The sequence below is a fragment of the Ambystoma mexicanum genome, chromosome 1q (genome assembly GCF_040938575.1).
Source record: "Ambystoma mexicanum isolate Mex_15411 chromosome 1q, UKY_AmexF1_1, whole genome shotgun sequence".
Lineage (NCBI taxonomy): Eukaryota > Metazoa > Chordata > Amphibia > Caudata > Ambystomatidae > Ambystoma > Ambystoma mexicanum.
The window spans coordinates 1,216,465,621-1,216,485,332 of NC_090922.1; the positions used below are offsets into that span (position 1 = coordinate 1,216,465,621).

Below are 19,712 nucleotides of genomic sequence, written 5' to 3' on the forward strand. Positions count from 1 at the left end.
AACAGACAGAGCAGAGCGTGGACTCTTTGCAGTACCAATAATAATACCTATACCTAAGAAAATCTGGGAGGCGAGGTACCCATTGTGAAAACTGTACCTGCATACAAGGCAATATGATGGCCATTTAAATGAGATTCCTGAAGAAGCAGAGAAGATGAATGGCAAAGATGAATGGTGATGTCACACAGAAAGAGATGGTGCACACAGAAGAGTGCAGAGACCAGAGAAGGCAGATATTCTATAAGCATCAAGAAAGTACCAATGATAAGTGAGATCGGAGTTCGGGCAGAGTTCAGTCTGCGGCAGACGCTGGTGTGGTTGGTTGATGTGAGGAGCTGCAGCTACACTCTTTGATCTGGAGGTCCTGTGTTTTGAGCCACTATTCCTTTAAGGAAAAGAAGCCCCACTGACTTTAAAAACTCACCCGGAGCGCGCACGCAGTTCGGGCAGAGTTCAGTCTGCGGCAGACGCTGGTGTGGTTGGTTGATGTGAGGAGCTGCAGCTACACTCTTTGATCTGGAGGTCCTGTGTTTTGAGCCACTATTCCTTTAAGGAAAAGAAGCCCCACTGACTTTAAAAACTCGCCCGAAGCGCGGAGCGCGCGCGGAGTTCGGGCAGAGTTCAGTCTGCGGCAGACGCTGGTGCGGTTGGTTGATGTGAGGAGCTGCAGCTACACTCTTTGATCTGGAGGTCCTGTGTTTTGAGCCACTATTCCTTTAAGGAAAAGAAGCCCCACTGACTTTAAAAACTTGCCTGAAGCGCGGAGCGCGCGCGGAGTTCGGGCAGAGTTCAGTCTGTGGCAGTCCGCGGCTGAACGCTGCTGAGGCTGAAATCGAGGCTGATCAACGAGTGATTAATGACTTGCCGGAGAGAAGGTAAGAAAGCTGACATCATGTCAGAACCAGGGCCCTTGACCCGTGCCATGTCCAGGCAAACATTACAAGCCAACGGAAAGTTGGACTTATCGAGAGTGGAAGGCTCCCAGTCCTTATGTCTGGACGAGCCTGAGCCAATAGAAGCGGTTGTCTCTTTAGATTCCAATTCATTGACCGATACTTCCTCTCCGAGAGACTGCATGTTCAAAGAAGGATTATCAGATAGATTCCCTGAGAGTCATAAAAGGAACCAGCAGAGGCTGTGTGAGCCATATACTGAGGGAAAACACCTCCTAACTCAAGTTCGAGATTCACCCTCTCCACACACCCATCACGCCCATACTCGCCATCTAAACCACCGCTGTCTGGCAGTATTGACAGTGCTTTTTGTAATCCTTGCACCTCGACACTATGGGGTCTGCCTTCAGCTCCCGAACTAACATCTGAGCTAGTGAGCAATCCCACAGTAATATCATTAGACTTGGAAGCAGGTGATACTTCTCCGTCGAATGTACTTCTTACCCAATCGACGACAGAGTTACCCCTGGCAGTCCTGATTGATCCCGTGACCGGCCAGGAGGAAATCTTGACTGCTGAAGCTAGTGCAACCACTAGTGCAACCACTATAATTAGTGAGCACATCGAATTGAAGAGAAACGTCTTTGCCCCCCTCATAAATGTCTCGCACCATACGATTGAAGAAATAAGGGTAAGGCCGATGTACGAGTGCGACGTGACAGACCTAGAACTCATCGAGCACGAGAGAGAAATGGCGCTGGTCTCCGTTGAGACTTCAATGCGTGAAACTAAGAAACCTGCGAATAATCGCGATATCCAACAACTTGAGACAGAAACGAGAAGCGAATACACTTACCCTGAGAGAGAGAGATCTGGGCGATCTCCGACCAAAGATACCTCGGACAACCCGAAAATCAAGTCAAGATCAAATGCAGAAATTGCGAAAAATCTAAACAAAGCCAAAGCAATCCGGAAAGAGAAATGCGCTACTGCTGAGTTGCAAAACTTCTACATAAACTCCCCTGCACACAACACATTTTCGACGCAGGTATTAGACCTAGCAGGGCGTGAAGCTAGACTCGCAGAACGACTGAAAGCCGACTTCGAAACAATGAAAGAACGGTTGTCCATAGGCTCCTCAAGAAATGGAATGGAGCCCTCTGACAATCATAACATGAAGGCCCGCCCCGTCGGCCCTTATAACGCCACAATGGTTTCTTCGCCACAATCGTTTCATCAGGCGCAAGGAGAGGTGCAGAGAAACGTGGATGAAGTTTCAAGCTATCACAAAAACAGTCTTTCACGGCTCGAGACCCAAGGGGGGGACAGTGTCTACAGTAATTTCCAAAACTCGCAGACAAGGTCTGTATCTACCGGCTCGACCCCGAGAACCCCGACAAATCTCAATCCAATGATTAATAAAAAGGTATCTGGAGAATCGGTGACAAGGAAGAAAAAGGATTTGCCAATACCAGTCGATGGAAACCCAGATGGCGATGTAGCAGCAGCCTTCAAATCAAACCTATCGGCTGCAGCTGCCCTTCAAATACATAATAATGTGCTAGCCGCCTCGTCGGTTGCCTTACTACCGTTCACCAAATTATACGAAAATTTACATGAGGCGCTTCAATCAAATGGAGGGCTGCTTTCCCACATTTTGAACAAATTAACTAAACAAGAACATCTCATCGTACAGCTGCAAAATAATCTTGAAACTGAAAAAACGGCGCTGTTACAGATGCAAAAGCAAGTAAACGAAGGTATGGCAAAGGAAAATCAGGAAAAGAAAGACTTGATAACATCCATTGCTGCCTGCCTAAAGCACTCAACCACGCTAATGAGAATGATGCGCCCACCAGAGACAGATGATCTCGAAATTATTACTGCGGTGCCATCAGAGAAAAAAAAAAAAAATAATAATTTATGTGCGGATTCATTGACTAATGAATGCACAAAAATAATGCAGGTAATTGTTCCCTTAATACCGCTTCCAAAAGAAAAAGACACCATTGGAACAGCTGATTTTGACAGAACTGAATTGAGGTCGAAAGAGTCAGTCGTGTCCAATAACGAGGCAGAAATAATAGGGGCTGCTGAGCCAGCTTCTATGTCGTCTAAACTTAAGCCAGGAGTGTTGGAGCCCGAATCTAAGTCTCAAGACACCAAGAAATGTGCTATTCAATCACGACCAAGTGCTTCTTTCGGGATTTTCAATGGAGCTGCAAAAACCTTCAATGGTCTGGGAAAAAATCCAACTATAGGGAAAGAAAATATCGAGAAACCCAAAAAGATGCAAGTCTCTAGTAACACTCCGAAGAAACGAAAAGAAAATAAAAATCACTGTGATCCTCGTCAACAAACCAACAAAACAAGAAAATTTATACGTAACCTGACGTCTCCTGCCAAACCGAATCTTTTTACAAGAATCCAAAAAAACAATGCACCAATACTTTCTAAAGGGAGCGAAAGAACAAGTAAAGATGTCATAGAAGTGGCAGATGAAAAGGGAAATCCAAAAAAACGTCAGAGGTTAGAATCGGAAGCAGCAGAAAGCCTAAATAGAACCTCATCAATTGATCTTTGCAATTTATCAACATATTCAATAGAGGATGATTGCGTGACAATTAATCCAAATATTTTGAATAGCTCAGCAAGTAGTCTTGAATCAAATGAGTCCATTAATCTTGACCGAAATGAATCCTTGACGTCGAAGGAAAAAAGGGCGAGAAACCCTTGGATTCTAAAAACCAAATCTCGCTCTATGGACTCTGCTTACCGGGCCCAGTGGGATTATTGTGGAACCAAAAAAATATCCAGGGGAGACATGCATGACGCACGGACAAAAGTTAAACTGCCAAATGAGGACCCATCGACTTGTGGCAAATATGGTAGCAGTGCTAATACCAGAAACCTGAACCCCAAATGTACAGCCCGACAAAGACTAAACGAGGTGGAGAAGAGTAAATCAAGGGACCACGAGTCACCGACTGATAGAAATCCACGAATCGCAATTACGAACATTCATGAAGATGATCCTGACGTGAATTTGAACAGAAAGAATGTAATGCGCCTTTTACACTCGGTGCCGGCATTGAGAATTGTGACGTCCAATGATATAGCCATCATTGAATACATGTCCGAGAAATACGCAGACAAAGTTTATCTTCATATACCTTCCAAAGCAGTATGCAATGTAATCCTGGCAGCAAAGGACGAAATACTGCAGTTTGGCTTTGAGATAAGGGAAGTTCTGTCCGACTCTGCCAGTCAAAGATCATTGGATAGCAAGAATCCGTCAAACAGGTTTGGATATAAGGAGTCTCCTCAAGAACAATGAAGGAATGAATTAAGAAAACATATGAGAATTGAATTGCCTTTGCATCGCTCTGGAAAAATCAACAAACATGATGAAGGTTCCAAGTAGCTAGTGCCTGATAACGAACAGAACTTGATTTCCTTTGTCTCTTGGAATACGAGAGGCTTTCGACACCTTTATGAAAGCTTTCCGATTGAGTTGAATGATAATCTCATAATCTGCTTACAAGAAACATGGCTAAGATGTCCGCCAGTGAAAGACTGCTATGTTACAATGCTGAATCCTGCAGAGAAAAATCCATACGGACGCCCTTTCGCCGGCTTGATAACCATGTTGAAAATCGGATGTGATTGGAAGGTGCTCAACAGCGAAAATCCAAATTTGTTTGTGCAATGTACGCTGCTACAACAAAAAGATCATGATGGGAAACAGCCTCAACAACTACTAATACTGAATATATATTGGAATCCACCGATGATCACCACTAAGAAACTAACAGTTACGGTAATAAACCTGTTAGAAAAGTATATGTATAAGAAGTCCAACATCATACTTATAATATGTGGTGATATGAACCTGACCTGGTTCAATGAAAAGGGCGTGCCGTTAACCAAATGCTGTTCCTACAGTCTCTTAAATCAGGAGAGAAGGACCATCTGGGAGAATATCATGGAGGCCTATGATTGTGACATGGTGAATGGTCAAACGGATGGAGATAGGCCACCTAAATATACGTGGCACAATATGGGTACTGCAAAGGTACTAGACTATATATGGGTCTCAAAACACGCATTGAACCTAATTCATGAACTGAACATAATCCCCACTAAAAATAGTGACCATGATCCGTTGGTATTACATCTAAGGATTACATCAGGAACTAAAAAGTCAGCAATGACTCAAGTCTTGGAACTAAATAATGGAAAAAACAGGTTACGACTATCTACCGCGCAGATATCCTGTATCACGGCGAAACTAGAGGCAGTAGACCCAATGTCCCTTTGCAACGTGGATTATGTGTCACTGTTACCTTCGAAAAGTTCATCGAACTTGTGGAAAAAAGACTCTGCGAAAAAACATACCCATGAATGGAGCACAAGAGTATACGATGAAAAAAAGCGTCTAAAACGTGACATATGTATGCCGAAAGCACAAGGCGGTAGTAATAGTGCCAACTTGATAAAAAAGAGGACTCAAACATATCGTAACTGGGCTAAAGCATTTAAGTTCCAACGAGACCAAGAAAGAGGCGAAGTCATGTTGACCATGATGAAATCACACAAATGCAGAGATATTTGGCAAATTCTAAATAATTGCACGGCCAACAATGTGATCAAAATGGCAAATGCGGTCACTGAGGCAGAGTGGAATAAACATTTCACTAATGTCTTTGCAGAGGATGTGGAAACTGACATCAAACAGCGTGATCTAAGGTCTGTAAACTGGGACTGCACTGAAGCCAGGGACGATATTTTATCGGCCATTGGAAAACTGAATAATTCCCGAGCCGCTGGCCCTGATGGCATTTCTAATGTAATGCTTAAACAAAACAAACTGGAATGGGCGAAACTGATTGAGATCTTATTTGCCAACATTAAAAAGCATAGAGATATTCCGGCCTCGTGGACCTCGGCAATTATAGTGCCCATATTTAAGAAGGGCGATCGAGCTGATCCGGCAAACTATCGGCCGATCGCCCTACTAGATACCATTGGCAAAGTGTTTGCGAACTTTTTGCAAAAAAAACTAACTAAGTGGGCCGACAAAAGAGGAATCACAGATCCTAGACAAACTGGTTTCACAAAAGGCGTTGGAACAGAGAACAACTTGACCCTGTTAAACTTACTCAAACTGAATGCTATAGAAAAAAAAACTCATCTGTTTATAGCATTCATTGATCTCCATCAAGCATTCGACTGCATCAATCGGGAAACCCTATGGACAAAATTAAATAATTGGAAGTGCCCAGATGAGATTCTGTTTCCGATCATTGCATTGCATACAGACACGTCCATTCAGATAAGATTGAATGAAGCCGGGACTCTGTCGGAGAAAATGAGGACCAAAAGAGGCGTAAAACAGGGCTGTCCCATAGCAGCATGCCTGTTTAAGTTATTCATCGCCGATATCCCATCAGCACTGAAAGATGTGCGTTGTTTTCCGCCAAAAATAAATGGATCTCACATAAACTGCCTAGTTTACGCGGACGACATAATCTTAGCAGATACCACGCAAATTGGCTTACAACGTTTATTACATAAATTTTTTTTTTTTTTAAATATATTTTTATTTTATATATATAAACCACACAACATTACAACTTAAACATAAATAAACACGTTTAACAACAAACAACACTGCAATCCCCATCCCTCCCCCCTATGAGCCTGTATGGTGTTCGCCTTTGGTATCCGCTGTGGGCGAGGGGACGTCATCACTCTGAGTCAATTGAAGCTGACCCCGTTCCAAACAGTTCAGCTATCAACAGTTTCCATGCCGCAAGAGATACCCGAGGGCTCGCTCCCACAACCCATCTGCCATCGGGGCCCCCATCTCCGTTTCCCATTCCAGTCTCAAGTGCTCTAAATCGCTCCCAGCCTTCGTCATCAACATCTCGTACAACCTAGAGACCTCATGCCCGCCCTCCGATGTGTCATATAGTATTTCCACCGGGGCATCCGGTTCATCGGCCAGGGTAGTTTCGGGCCACCTATTCCGGATCTCCTGCACTATCCTGTGATATGTCATATATTGACCCCTGTGCAGTCCCGACCCTGCCTCTAATTCTTCGAACTCCAAGATGGTCCCCTCCTGCCAAATATCTCCCATGGTGACCAACCCCACTGACTCCCAGTATATCCGAATGGTTGCCCTGAGCTGCCCGTCTCCCTTCGCCAGTGCGACCAATGGGAACTGCAACCCACACGGCAAAGGGTTGCCCATCATCCGGCAGGCCCGTTTCCACATATTCCGTCCCAAAGCTAGCATACTAGGCCGCTCCCTCATGCATGCATTAGCCACCCAGATCACCTCTCGCAAGTAAAAAGGGGAGCAATCCTTCCCAAACAGCCTGTGTTCCGGGGTCTCTTCATCAGAGAGCCACCTGGACACATATTGTAGCTGCGCTGCCACATAATATGCCTCAAAGTTCGGCAGCTTGATTCCGCCCTTCTCATAGAAGTTCTGCAGCTTCCACAGTGCGACTCTGTTGCGCATGCCGTGCCACAGGAATTCTCTGCAAACACTATGTAGCCTCACAAAAAACTTCTTAGGAATCATGTAGGGGATGTTGTTAAAATAATGCAGAAGCCTGGGCAGCACTACCATTTTAAGCATGGCTCCTCGGCCCATCATCGCTAGTGGTAATCTTTCCCAGAACCTCATACATTTCTCGATCTTCCCCACAGCAAGTTCGGTGTTATGCTTGTGCTCTTCCACGGTCGCATGATACACATCAATCCCCAAGTATCTAAAGGATCTCGTCGCCCACGGGATCTGCAACACTGGCAACCTCTCCACTGGAGTCCCCACATAGCTCCCCAGCGGAAATAGAGTGGATTTCTGAGGGTTTACCGCTATACCGGACAACCAGGCATACCTCCCCATCACCTCTAAGACATACTGCAAATTTTCTTCTGGGTATCTTAGGTATAACAGCATATCATCTGCATACAGGGATATGAGGTGACACTCTCCACTCACTTCAATGCCAACCGGGTCATATTGCTGCCGGAGGTAAATCGCTAAGGGTTCTAGGGCCAGGATGTACAACATTGGGGACCAGGGACACCCCTGCCTAGTGCCTCTGCCCAACTGCCATCTCTCTGACACCACTGCGCCCGTACGGACCCTGGCCAGTGGTGCACTGTATAACATCTCGGCCCACCTAACATAACCTGGTCCCATCCCGTACCCTTTCAGAGCCGCCAGCAGCCAAGGCCACCGAACAGAGTCGAACGCCTTAATCGCGTCCAATGCTACTATTGCCATTTCGCCATCCTCACCACTACCCCACTCGACCACCCTGTGGAGGCGCCTGTGGTTGTGAGTGATGTTCCTATTAGGGACATAGCCCGTCTGGTCAGGGTGGATCAACCTGCCGATCACTCTACGCATTCTAGTAGCCAGGACAGCTGTCAGGATCTTACTATCTTGGTTCAGCATCGACAGGGGCCTGTAGGAGCCACAATCATGTCCCGGTTTATTTGGCTTGGGGAGCGGTATTATAATCGCCTCCCTAAGTGACTCCGGCAACCGTCCCATCTCGTACGCTTCGTTGAGCATTTCCAACATGGGCGGGAGCACTTCCTCTGCATAAACTTTATAAAATTCACTGGGGAACCCATCTGCCCCTGGGGCCTTACTAGTGGGCAACTGTCTCACAATCTCCTTCAGCTCTTCCAGGGTGATCGGAGCATCCAGCTCCTCTCGCTCCTCATCACTGATCTTGGGCAAGCCTACATCTTCCAGCACTTCGTCTATCTCCTCCTGGCTGCCCCCCTCGCAATCTTCGTATAAGACCTTATAGTATTCCACGAATGCCCTGTTCACGCCTTCTTGGGTGTCTACCTCCTCCCCCTTTTCATTGGTTACCATTCTGATCGGGGATCGTGGGGTCTCACTCTTGTACAGCCAAGCCAAGAGTCGGCCTATTTTATCTCCCCCCGCATGCAGTCTCTCAATATACTTTCTATAGTTCAAATTACAGAGCCTGTCCCAATGTTCCGCACACTCTTGTTGCAATTTGCAGCCCGCCTCCGCATCTGTCCCACCACCTTTCAACTCCTCCTCCAGCGCAGTCTCAGCTCTATGCAAATCCGCCAGGACTCCCCCCATCAATCCCTTAGACTTCGCAATGGCGATCCCCCGCATTACGACCTTAAAGTCCTCCCATAGGGTGCCAGCCGACTTAACGCTCCCTTTATTCACCTCAAAATAAGCAATTATCTCTTCCCTCATATCCTCTCTGAAGGCGGGGTCTTTGAGCGCCTCCGCCCTTAGGCGCCATGTTGGAATACGCGCTCGTGGGGAATACAGTTGCCATCGCATGACCAGGGGCGAGTGGTCAGAGAGGACCCTCGCCCTGTAGTCTATATGGTCGCACTCCGCGACTATGTCTGGCGTAGTGAAAAAGTAATCAAGCCTCGTGTGCAGTAGATGCGGAGCCGAATAGTGCGAGTATTGTCTCGCGCCCGGGTGTTTCGCTCTCCACACATCAACTAGGCCAAAATCCGCCAGCAGCGTCTGCAATACCTTAGCCGCCGGACTGGGCCCAGCCATCTTGTCATCCGACCTATCCTCCCTAGGGTTCAACACACAATTAAAGTCACCACCCCATATCACCGTGCCCCCCATCCCAACACTGAGCTTGGTGCACAGCGTCCTAAAATATGTCGCCGTTTCTTGGTTAGGCGCGTATGTGTTTACAATGCACACTACCTTGTTCTCTACCATCCCCCTCACCATAACCAACCTCCCATCCTCCTCCACAACCTCCTCAATTAGCTTGAATGGGACGTGTGGCGCCACCCACACCAGCGCTCCTCTGGCATAGGCGGAGTACGTTGATCCTACCACTGTTCCCTTCCACTTCCTCCCTACCAGCTCCAGTTTCTCTCGCTTTAGATGTGTCTCCTGTAGCAGGGCTACATCTATCTTCTGCCTCTTAAGATACAACATGACTTTATTTCGCTTAAGATAACTGTTAAGCCCCCTAACGTTCCACGTTAATATCCTGAGGTCTCCCATGGCCTATCAGTAGTTTCCTCCCCCCATCCGAGGCAATCCCTCCCCACTTTGCGAACACCCACTCCCGGTTTCACCCCCAGGCTCATACAAAAACTAAAACTCCCCCCCAACCCCCTACCCCCAACCACTGCCCAGCTCCATCCCTGGATCTCAGGCATCCCTGTGTTCGGTCCTCCTTGGAAACCCAAATAGAGAACCCGACAGGGTGTCACCCCACTAACAGTGACTAAACTAAACACAAAAAGGGGGTGTGAAGGGTGGCTTCAGGCGGCTCCTCATCTTCGCAACCATATCCGCGCAGGGACCACGTTTCATAACCCCTGACGCGCGCATGTTCTCAAGCGAGTCCAGTGACTATAATCTAGTCCCAATGTTCATGACCCGACCGGGCCTACAGCGTTACTTATCTCGTCCTTTATTTTCCACCGGCCGTCTGAACATCTGACTCCTGAGGGCAGTTGTGTGCATCCAACCACTCCATAGCATCCTCCGGGGTGACAAAGAACAATAGCTTGCTCTGAAAGAAAACCTTTAGTTTGGCCGGATAGAGCAACATGTATTTAAGCCCCGCTTCCCGCAATCTCCTCTTCACCGTTCCGAAGTTCATACGACTGCGCTGTACCTGCAGGGTGTAGTCGGGATAGGCCGTTATATTCGCCGCTCCTCGTTGTATTGTGCCTCCCTTGCGGAAGTGTTCAAGGATCCTTTCTCGGTCCCGGTAATTAAGGATCTTAGCTATCACTGGCCTGGGCGGGTTTCCCGGTGGTGGCTTCCTAGTTAAGGCCCTGTGCGCTCTCTCAACCGCAAAACCCTGCGACAGGGTGCCTCCCGTGATCTCCTGCAGTAGCATGTTTTCAATAAATTCCGTTGGATTGTGGCCCTCAATTCCCTCCGGCAGGCCTACGATACGAATGTTGTTCCTCCGGGCGCGCCCTTCTGCCTCCTCCGCCCTACTCTCCAAGTTGCCCACGCGTTGCACCAGGGCATGGAGTTCGCGCTTATGCACAACGCAGTCCGCCGCGGTAGGGCTCAGTTCTTTCTCCAAAGTCTCTGTACGCTCTGCCAGGGTACGCACGTCCTGCCTTAGGAGGTTCACGTCTTCCTGCACTGCCCCAACCTGGAGTTCCATTGCGGTCTTCAGTTCAGCCACAGCGAGCTGGAGCTTGGTCTCCCAGGTCGCTTTCAGGTCTGCGATCGCAGCGAGGACCTCGTGGTTCGCACCCCCGGCGGCCATTTCCTTGGCTTGCGTTTTGTCCTTGCTTTTGGCTCCGTCTGGGCCGGGAGGCGTTTTAGCGTATTCGTCGAGCGTGTGCTGTTTGGTCTTCGCTCTCAGGGGCTTGTTAGACATGTCTCACGTCCTTCAATCCCCGCTCGGATCTGGGGCAGGGTTTCACAGTGCGCTCTGCGGGTGCCCCATTATTATCACCACTTCTCAGACACAAAGTTCCTCTGTCCTCCGGCACCCCTGGCCATCTTGTCCATTACCTAGCGAAGCCAGGTCGCGTCTCACCCTCTGAGGTCCACTTTAGGCCAAAGAGGACCCGGGGCACAGTTCCCGGTCACACCGCACGATCCAGTCATAAAGTATCTTTGATCAGGCCCTGCTCACTTCCCAGGTCCACGCCGTCGGCCTCGCAGGACTGGGTGTCCTTAATGACCTCGATGCACCCGCGTCATGCACCTACACCACCACCATGCTCCAGTGCGACCGACAGGCGCCCAGATCAAGCACCCCTTTGTTCCTTTGTTCGGCGGCGGCGGCCATTTTCTCGTTCATCGCACTCTCGCCTCCAGACCTTCTTTTAGCTTTTAGTTGCGCTCTCACGGTGCAGGCCCGTATCGAAACATAACCTCACGTTCACCTGAGATTCATGCGCGCAGTCATATCAGTCTCAGCCAAATTGCATCGGTCCCTGCACTGTTTTCAGTCGGATAATGTGCGGATCTTCGGGAGCCCCCGTACAGACACGTCCTTTCACATGGCTTCCTAGCCACGCCCCCCGTTTATTACATAAATTATATAAATATATGAATGCAAATCACTTGAGTATAAATGCGATGAAAACAAAAATTATGAAAATTGGAACGCATAAAGGAATAAAGAAAAACTGCTTCAAGTGGCAAATTGGAAACTCGAAACTCGAGGAAGTACTGGAAATCAGATATCTAGGCATAATGATATCCGCGTCTATTTGCGAGATGAGTTGGTCAAAACATGTAGGCTGCCGTATGAATATCTTGGCTATCCAAGGAACCCGAATTCACAACCTGTTTGGTAAATTTTCCCTAACCCCGATTCGGCAATTCTATTTGCAAAAAGTAATCCCATGTGTTACCTATGGAACAGAAGCAGGTTGGAATCTTGACTACAAACTGTGGGCAAAACTGGAAGGCCACTTCTGGCGACGTGTGCTGAAGCTACCAAATTGCTTCCCAATCTCAGTAATAAGGCATGAACTTGCGCTGGATGAACTATATACAACAGTAATTTGGAAGTCACTAGCATTACTGAGAAAGATGACACTCCTGAAGAAAGAACCTGCCTATGAGATCTTGGCGATGGATGATGTGCGAACGTCTGAGCAGATTCTATCCTCCTGGTCCACAAAAATTCACGACATCATGCGAGCAGCCAGTATAAGTAAAGAAACATTGAAAAAATGGCCTCAACTCGCAAAGAAAAAACTAAAAGAATGGGCCTGGGTACGTAACATGGAGCGTTTGGAAATCATGGTGTCGGCGCCTAAATTGGGGCCAACTTCTAACAAATTAAATACAATGCCAAGATATCTTGTTCAGTTTCCCTCAAGACATCACCGTGACCGTTTTCTTCGTCAAAGAATGAATGCGTTACGAACAAAAGAAGTCTTACTAAGACGAAAAGATCCTTTGATTTGTGATAACTGGTGCAGATTCTGTTTAAAAGAAATCGAGACCATAAAACATTTGGTAATCGGCTGTCTCAAACTGAACTCGAAAAGATCGATACATCTGAGCAAATATGCACCAATAAATGGAAATATGGAGGAATGGTGGTTCAGAATCTTGAGTGGGAGTTCCGTCAGTCTAACTTGCTCGGTGATAAACTTTATTGACATGCTTGATATCTAAGCCTGTGGGCCGGACATTAGAAAGGTTGTGTTATTCTTTCTTGTGAATGAGGAAATTGATTAGAGAATCGTGTATTTCAAAAAGTTTATTAATAAACTAAAATAAAAAAAAAAAAAGAAAAAAAATAAGTGAGATCTTGGGATTAAGGTAAAGAAGCTTATGCCACAGAAACAGATGAAGATATTAAGCTAGTTTATACAAGTACAGATGCAAGAGAAACGCAAGCAGCAAAGTATTCTTGAAAGCTAGCTTCAAGCTTTATAGTAAATAAATTGCGGCAAGCGCCAATATATATATATATATATATATATATATATATATATATATATATTGAGAAAACCAGAGGAGAAGGGACGGACCGCACTCTCCGTGGACCCAAAGAGGTCCTACAATCCCAGATGGGAAGAGAACCCAAAAATATATAATGCTCACACGGTAAGAATAGGAAGTTTTTAATAGTAAAAAACTGCACAATTGTACAGAGCAAAAAAAAGGGCTGGGGAAACAGCAAAACAAACAGAGGCAGGAAGCCTGGTACACGGCCCACCTACAACGCGTTTCATGCTCAACTGAGCGCTTGATCACGTATACATATATATATAGATGCATATGGACGAGTAAAAGATGGATGTTTCCACTAAACATTATAAGCAGTGCTGCACATTAACAAGAAGGCCTCATCTCAGTGTGTCGCAGTTAAAAAGCGAATTGAATTACAAATGAATCTCAGCAGAAGGAGTTGGATGAGCCAAGAAGCCAAGGTCTTATCAGAACAAATCGTGTGAAAGAACAGAGACTCCTGTTCGAAAGGCTTGTGAAAAATAAAAGACGTCAGAGGACTATTAGGAAATAATATTAAATACACAAAAAGGTTCGATTTCATGGTGTTCAGTCACGTGGAAGAAGGAAGTTGGCTGATCGAGGTGGTCACACCTAGGCACAAGGGCAGGATGTGCCCGCACTCCTTAAATTTCTCAGAACACAGTACAAACTCAAGGCCAACTTCAGAGCACTAATTGGCACTGGACCATTGAGGTGATGATGGATTGATACATTCATTGGTGGTAAGCTAGTGATAAGACGAGCCCACCAGCACCTGGATGTTCAGTGTGTATGCTGCCAGACGTAGGTGGAAAAGTACTGTCGGGTGTTAGAAGCCAACCAATTGTAGAGGAACACGTAATTAAGTGTTCTGTAGTTTGTGTAGCCAATGGAACGTCATGTATTTAGTGACGGTCATAATGGCCATCTGAGTTGCCTTTTTGCTTCTTTGGGGTTTTGGAACTTTTTTTTGAGGTTAGAGTGTGAGTATAGTATTGGCCCCTTTCCATGTTGTTAATTATGGTTGGATGGGGGCCTAATGTTGTCTTGAAGACCACATGTTACTGCTTGACTTGTATTATGTATCATTTTATGGACCAATAAATCATTCTACATCCCTCTCCTATTATCTCAGTTCTGTCTTGTCACTGTTGTTGCTTGTTATATCATCATTTGAACCATTTCATTAATTTTGTAAAGTGCTTTGCCGTACAGTACTATAGAAGCAACCAAAACAAAGAAATTCATATTAAACACATAATCATTTTATGGTATCTGGTCAGGCAAGGTCCAGGAATATCAGGTTATCAGTTTAAAGAGGGCAATTGCAATTAATTGATGAAAAGAGGCAGTGGTGGCATTGAAGCATTCAATGTGTGTTTGGATTGAATTCCAGACAACAGCATTCGGCAACAAAAAAATACAATGATCTGTAAAGACATAAAATAATCAGTTTTATTGTGAAGAAATAACTTGTTTTGCAGCTGGTGCTATAGAAATCACCAATGCATAAATACATAAATTAATAATGGTGACTAACTCTACTCAAACAAGGAAATCAATTGATACCACTGAGGACTGTGCAGGAAAGGGGCACATGAGCATCGACCTTTGTTAGCAGAGAATATTTATTTATCTGGGCCTTAGGATACTACAGGTGGTGCTTTGACAATTTAAGACTTATTCCAAATGTTGTTCCTCATCGTCTTCCTCCTCCTCACTTTCCTCCACGGTCCGGCATTTGACAGAGTGGCAAACAAGCTGCAAGCATATGTCGCAGCCTACGGTTTCACCAATAACACATATATATGTTAGCTCTACAGTGTGTGTCATTTTGTGGGAACCTTAATGTCCGGAAAAAGCTGTGAAGGTACACCGGGTCCCCCAGAACGTCTTAAAAAAAGTAAATGACCGGGAGGAGACAAGCCTGAGACTCAGGACAATGATTGTGCTTTACGTTATTGTCCCTGCAAGAACACCTTTGTGTACAAATCTGCTACATGTGCGTCCTGCCAGATGTGGTGTGTTACAGGCAGTGAGAGTAGATGCCTTTCAAATGATCACAAGTGTAGAACAATGCCTCAAATGAATGAGAGAATCAATTAGACCAGTGGTGACAAATTCCAGTCGCCTTACTGCCCACGATCCCGAAAGGCAATACTCCTCTCAATGTGATATTGATACAATCAATAACGAGACCACTCACTGTGAATACAGTCATATTAGAGTCATGTTGCACAGAAGCAAACATGTCATACACATAGTGAAACCTGTAAAAGAAATCATAAGCAAATTAAGGAAGGCTCAAGCCTGCTATTACTCGAACCACCAGCTTAGGCAATAGTTCAGGGACTGTGCTTGAATTCAATCCCACCGAGAAGATTGTAAACCCATTTCTCGGGAAATTGACAAAACTGCAGTGTTCAAACATCTCAGAGTACTTTAGAATGAATCAATTTCACGTCTGCTAACCACTTTACCCTGCTAGAACTGAATGGATTCCTACACTTGGAGAAGGTACTTCAAAGGGCAGCTAAAAAGCAAATGCAATGATGACTTCACAAATGATAAAAAAGGAGTTGCTGACACAATATCCAGACAGCATTAAACTGTTAAAAGTGTAGATGGAATACTTTAACACTATGATTGGCGCACTTGCAAGAATCTGGTTCATAGTCCACTCCAAGTTCTCAAGACAGATGCCAGGGGACAATGCAATGCATTGGAAGCATATCCCAAGTTCCAACTGCTTATCGCAGCAAGCAAATATGAAGCAGGGGGAATTGTAGATAAGTTGGACTAATAATGTGGTCAGACTCCTCACAGTGAGAAACCCCTGTTGTGTTAATTGTGATGTCTTCCAGACACACCAGATTAGCTTCGATAGCAAATATTGCATTGGGCTATTCATTACTTCATTCAGTCAAGAGATGGCAGAATGACTGGGTCTTCTTTTTTGACTCTGCTGTATTGAAGACACTTTAGACATTTAACAGTTGCCATATGGAAGTGACCAAAGTGGAATTCACATCTGTTTTTTGTGAAAAAGGGGAATTTGCTAGCGATGTATTTCACATGGAAACACACACTACATATTCTCTTCCTAGTGTGGACTCAGTTTGACTTAATCTCCATGAGTAATGTAAATTGGTAGAATGAACACATTTGTGAAGTGCTCTCATATAGCAAGAGCCATTTTGAAGCACTACACCAGGATACTGCATCTATTCATGAACAGGAAGTCTATGGCGAGAGAAGTGAGCCATTAGCCCCTTGTTGAGTGCCTCTATAGGGAATGTATAATAGGGAAGGGAGCCTATTTGCCTGCTAGAATCAAAGGGAACAGTAATTTAAAAAAAGGATTCTAGAAGGAACTCATTTGTATCAAAACATTCCTTAAAAGCCACACATTAATTGCACTATTAGGTCAAATTCTGTTTCATCAACACAATTCCCTAAAACAAAAGCAGAACGCTTTCAACAGCTCTGCTTTGGTAATCATTGCATCAAGGGCGAATACATTAAAACACACACTTTCTTTGCTTACATATATTTCGAACCCACATTACTGTATTGTAGGCACAGGATAAATAATTGCACTTTTAAAGAATAGCTGTGTGTTTTAAATGTGTAGCTATGTAGAAAATGAATCAAGGTAGTACACGTTCTCCTTGTGTTCTATCGATTTAATAATGTGGAAAACTGACATATTTTATCAATTTAAATAAGGTCTACAGGAATTAAATTAACCGTTATTATAAGTAAATGACACAACTGCAATATATTTCAGTCAGTCCATACTTTGCCCGACTCTCATCAGGACGAGTGACATTTGAAATAATGAGCCAATCTATGTATGTTACAGAAATGTATGGAACCCACAGAATATTTCTTCTCATTCCAAAGACACAATATCATTTCTCAGCCAAACATACCATCCAATCAGCAGCTCTTTCAAGAAACTGTAGTTGCTGGGTAAAGCTACACCAGACGTAAGGTGACAGAGCATGAATGTGGACCAATATGGATTTCAATGTATGTTGAACCTATTGTGGCAATGAAGTGTCACTTCAAAAAGATATGACTCACACAGAAACAATGACAGAGAGTGAAGGTAGTCCTTGGATACAGAGTATTTACAAAAGCCTTCTTAGAATGTATGTGTTTGACTAAGTGATGAAGGGGTAAGAGAAGGAATCACGAGGGCCAAGGGGGCAAAATATAAATATTTTTTGGCAATGGGAGGCAGATTGTACGAAAGTACAAGCTACATCAGATGTTTTTGAGGCTCAAAGTCATGGGAGGTGGGTGTCAGTTCCAGGTTGGTGTGGGAGAGTCTAGTGGAGATGTAGGAAATAGGGAAAAGGAGTGAATACAGAAGGAGGTGTAGGATGGTTGGGGACCGTACAGATCACCTAGGGATGACGAGCAAAAAGTGGGAGATAAAGTGAGATTTGATTTTGTATTTGTAGAGCACACTCAGTGTACTAAATTGCATTCGGGATCAGAGGAATCAAAGTAGACCAGGAATAGATTGAGTCTGAGGTTTGCAGAAGAAATAAATGTTCATGTACTTTGCAGAGGCTAAGGGAATCATCTCAGATGATATGACCCGGCAATGAGTTCCATGTCAAATCTGGTTTCACAAAACAAAGCACGATATCATCAAGAAACAAATGCTCTGTGAGAGCAAAGACTACTGCAATGGGAAGGTTGAATCTTTGAGCCAACCCATGCAAACATATAAACATCAAGCAGAGTACTGTAAGGATATTTGGCGTGTTACAGCACAGAGTACAGCACTACTGCACAGGTAGCATTTTTTTTTTGATGCAGTACCACCACATGGGTGTGGTGCATTGCTATATGTGTTGCCAGAGTAACATGGACATATAAGTAAAGACAGGCTATTCAGTCAAAAACGATTTTTACATATAAAATGCAAATATATTTTTACAGTTAAAAGCACACATATGCAAATTCAAAATGCACACTACTTTTCACCTGAAATGCCTATGTTACAAAAGACACATCTGAAAATTAATAACTAACCTTATTAATAACTAACCTGACTAATAAAACTTCATTTAACATAACCCACTAATAAAAATGTGTCTCCACTGCAGAATTAGGCCTACTCTGAAAGTGAACTTTTAAACGCACATTCATTTTTTTTTTCTCTGCTGCTCTGTCCACATAACTACAGGAAGCAAAGAGCTCGAAGGAACAGGAAATCAGTTTGTTACAATTGCCACTGTAGAAGTGAGCCATTGTGTAGTGAGGGAGGAGATGACATGATTGATTCTGATTGGAGCAGCGTCATAGCAAGTATCATGCTAGAGGCATGTTATTAGAACTTTGCTGGAGAAGCTTGAGGAGAGGGGGAGGACAATCGAGATCTTGCAGAGCTGGGAGAAGGATCTGTTTCCTGGCTGGGGCATTCCTGCTGCAAAAGCTGAGAGTTCCTGGCAATAACCCTGGTTTGAGAACGGCAGACGCTTGTTCTCACTGGGGTTGATTTTCAAGGGAGCCTAATTCAGAAAGAGAATAGCCGGAGAAAACTCATGCTGAACAGATAAGGTAATTATAGAAGTGAGTGGGAGCTGTACGAAAGTGTGCGAAACTGTTCAGTCAGTGTATTAAAGGGAGTCTCAGTCTCTTATCAGCATATTTAATGTTACCAATTGAATATATTCTCGCAGCTCTGTTCATTTTATCACAAATAATGTTGTACCATTTCATTTATTTCTGTAAAAAAAGTTAAACTGTGTTTAAAAGAAATTTCTATAACACAAAAATATTTGAAAACAGATAGCTAGTGTGTATTATTTCTCTCTTTCATTTTGCATGGGGAAAGGTTTAAACGTGGGTAGATTTTTAAACAGTGCAATTGTCATTTTAAAACAGATGTGTGCATGATTCTATTCAGTATGGACAGTTGTGAGTGACTGTTTGTAGCATAGGCTGTTGGAGGTACATGAGTCAACGGGAAGAGAGACTCTCTGGACATAGTTCCCTACCGTATATAAGGTAGTGGAAATTACCACAAAAATACCACAATAGCCCATGGTGGCACACAACACTAACACTGAAAATGTGGTATTCCTAAAATGTAGGCCTGAGGTCTCTCTAGTGATCAAGAACAATCTAGATAAAAAACAAGGGATGTTGGATATTGGGGCCACAAATAAACCAACCACTATACCAACCAACCACGCAAACTACCGTGCACATCATCTAAATAGGTCTGAATTCTGAAATAATGCAATGTATTATTGTCATGTGTGACCCAATATGAATACAGAGAGTGATTATTGCTAAAG

The 19,712-nt window shown here is 44.6% G+C and overlaps 1 protein-coding gene across 1 annotated transcript in view; it reads right to left on the bottom strand.

Annotated features, from left to right (window-relative positions):
• The window catches only part of LEPR (leptin receptor), a 1,083,230-nt gene that overhangs the window by 820,795 nt on the left and 242,723 nt on the right, over positions 1-19,712 (bottom strand). The window lies entirely within an intron of this gene.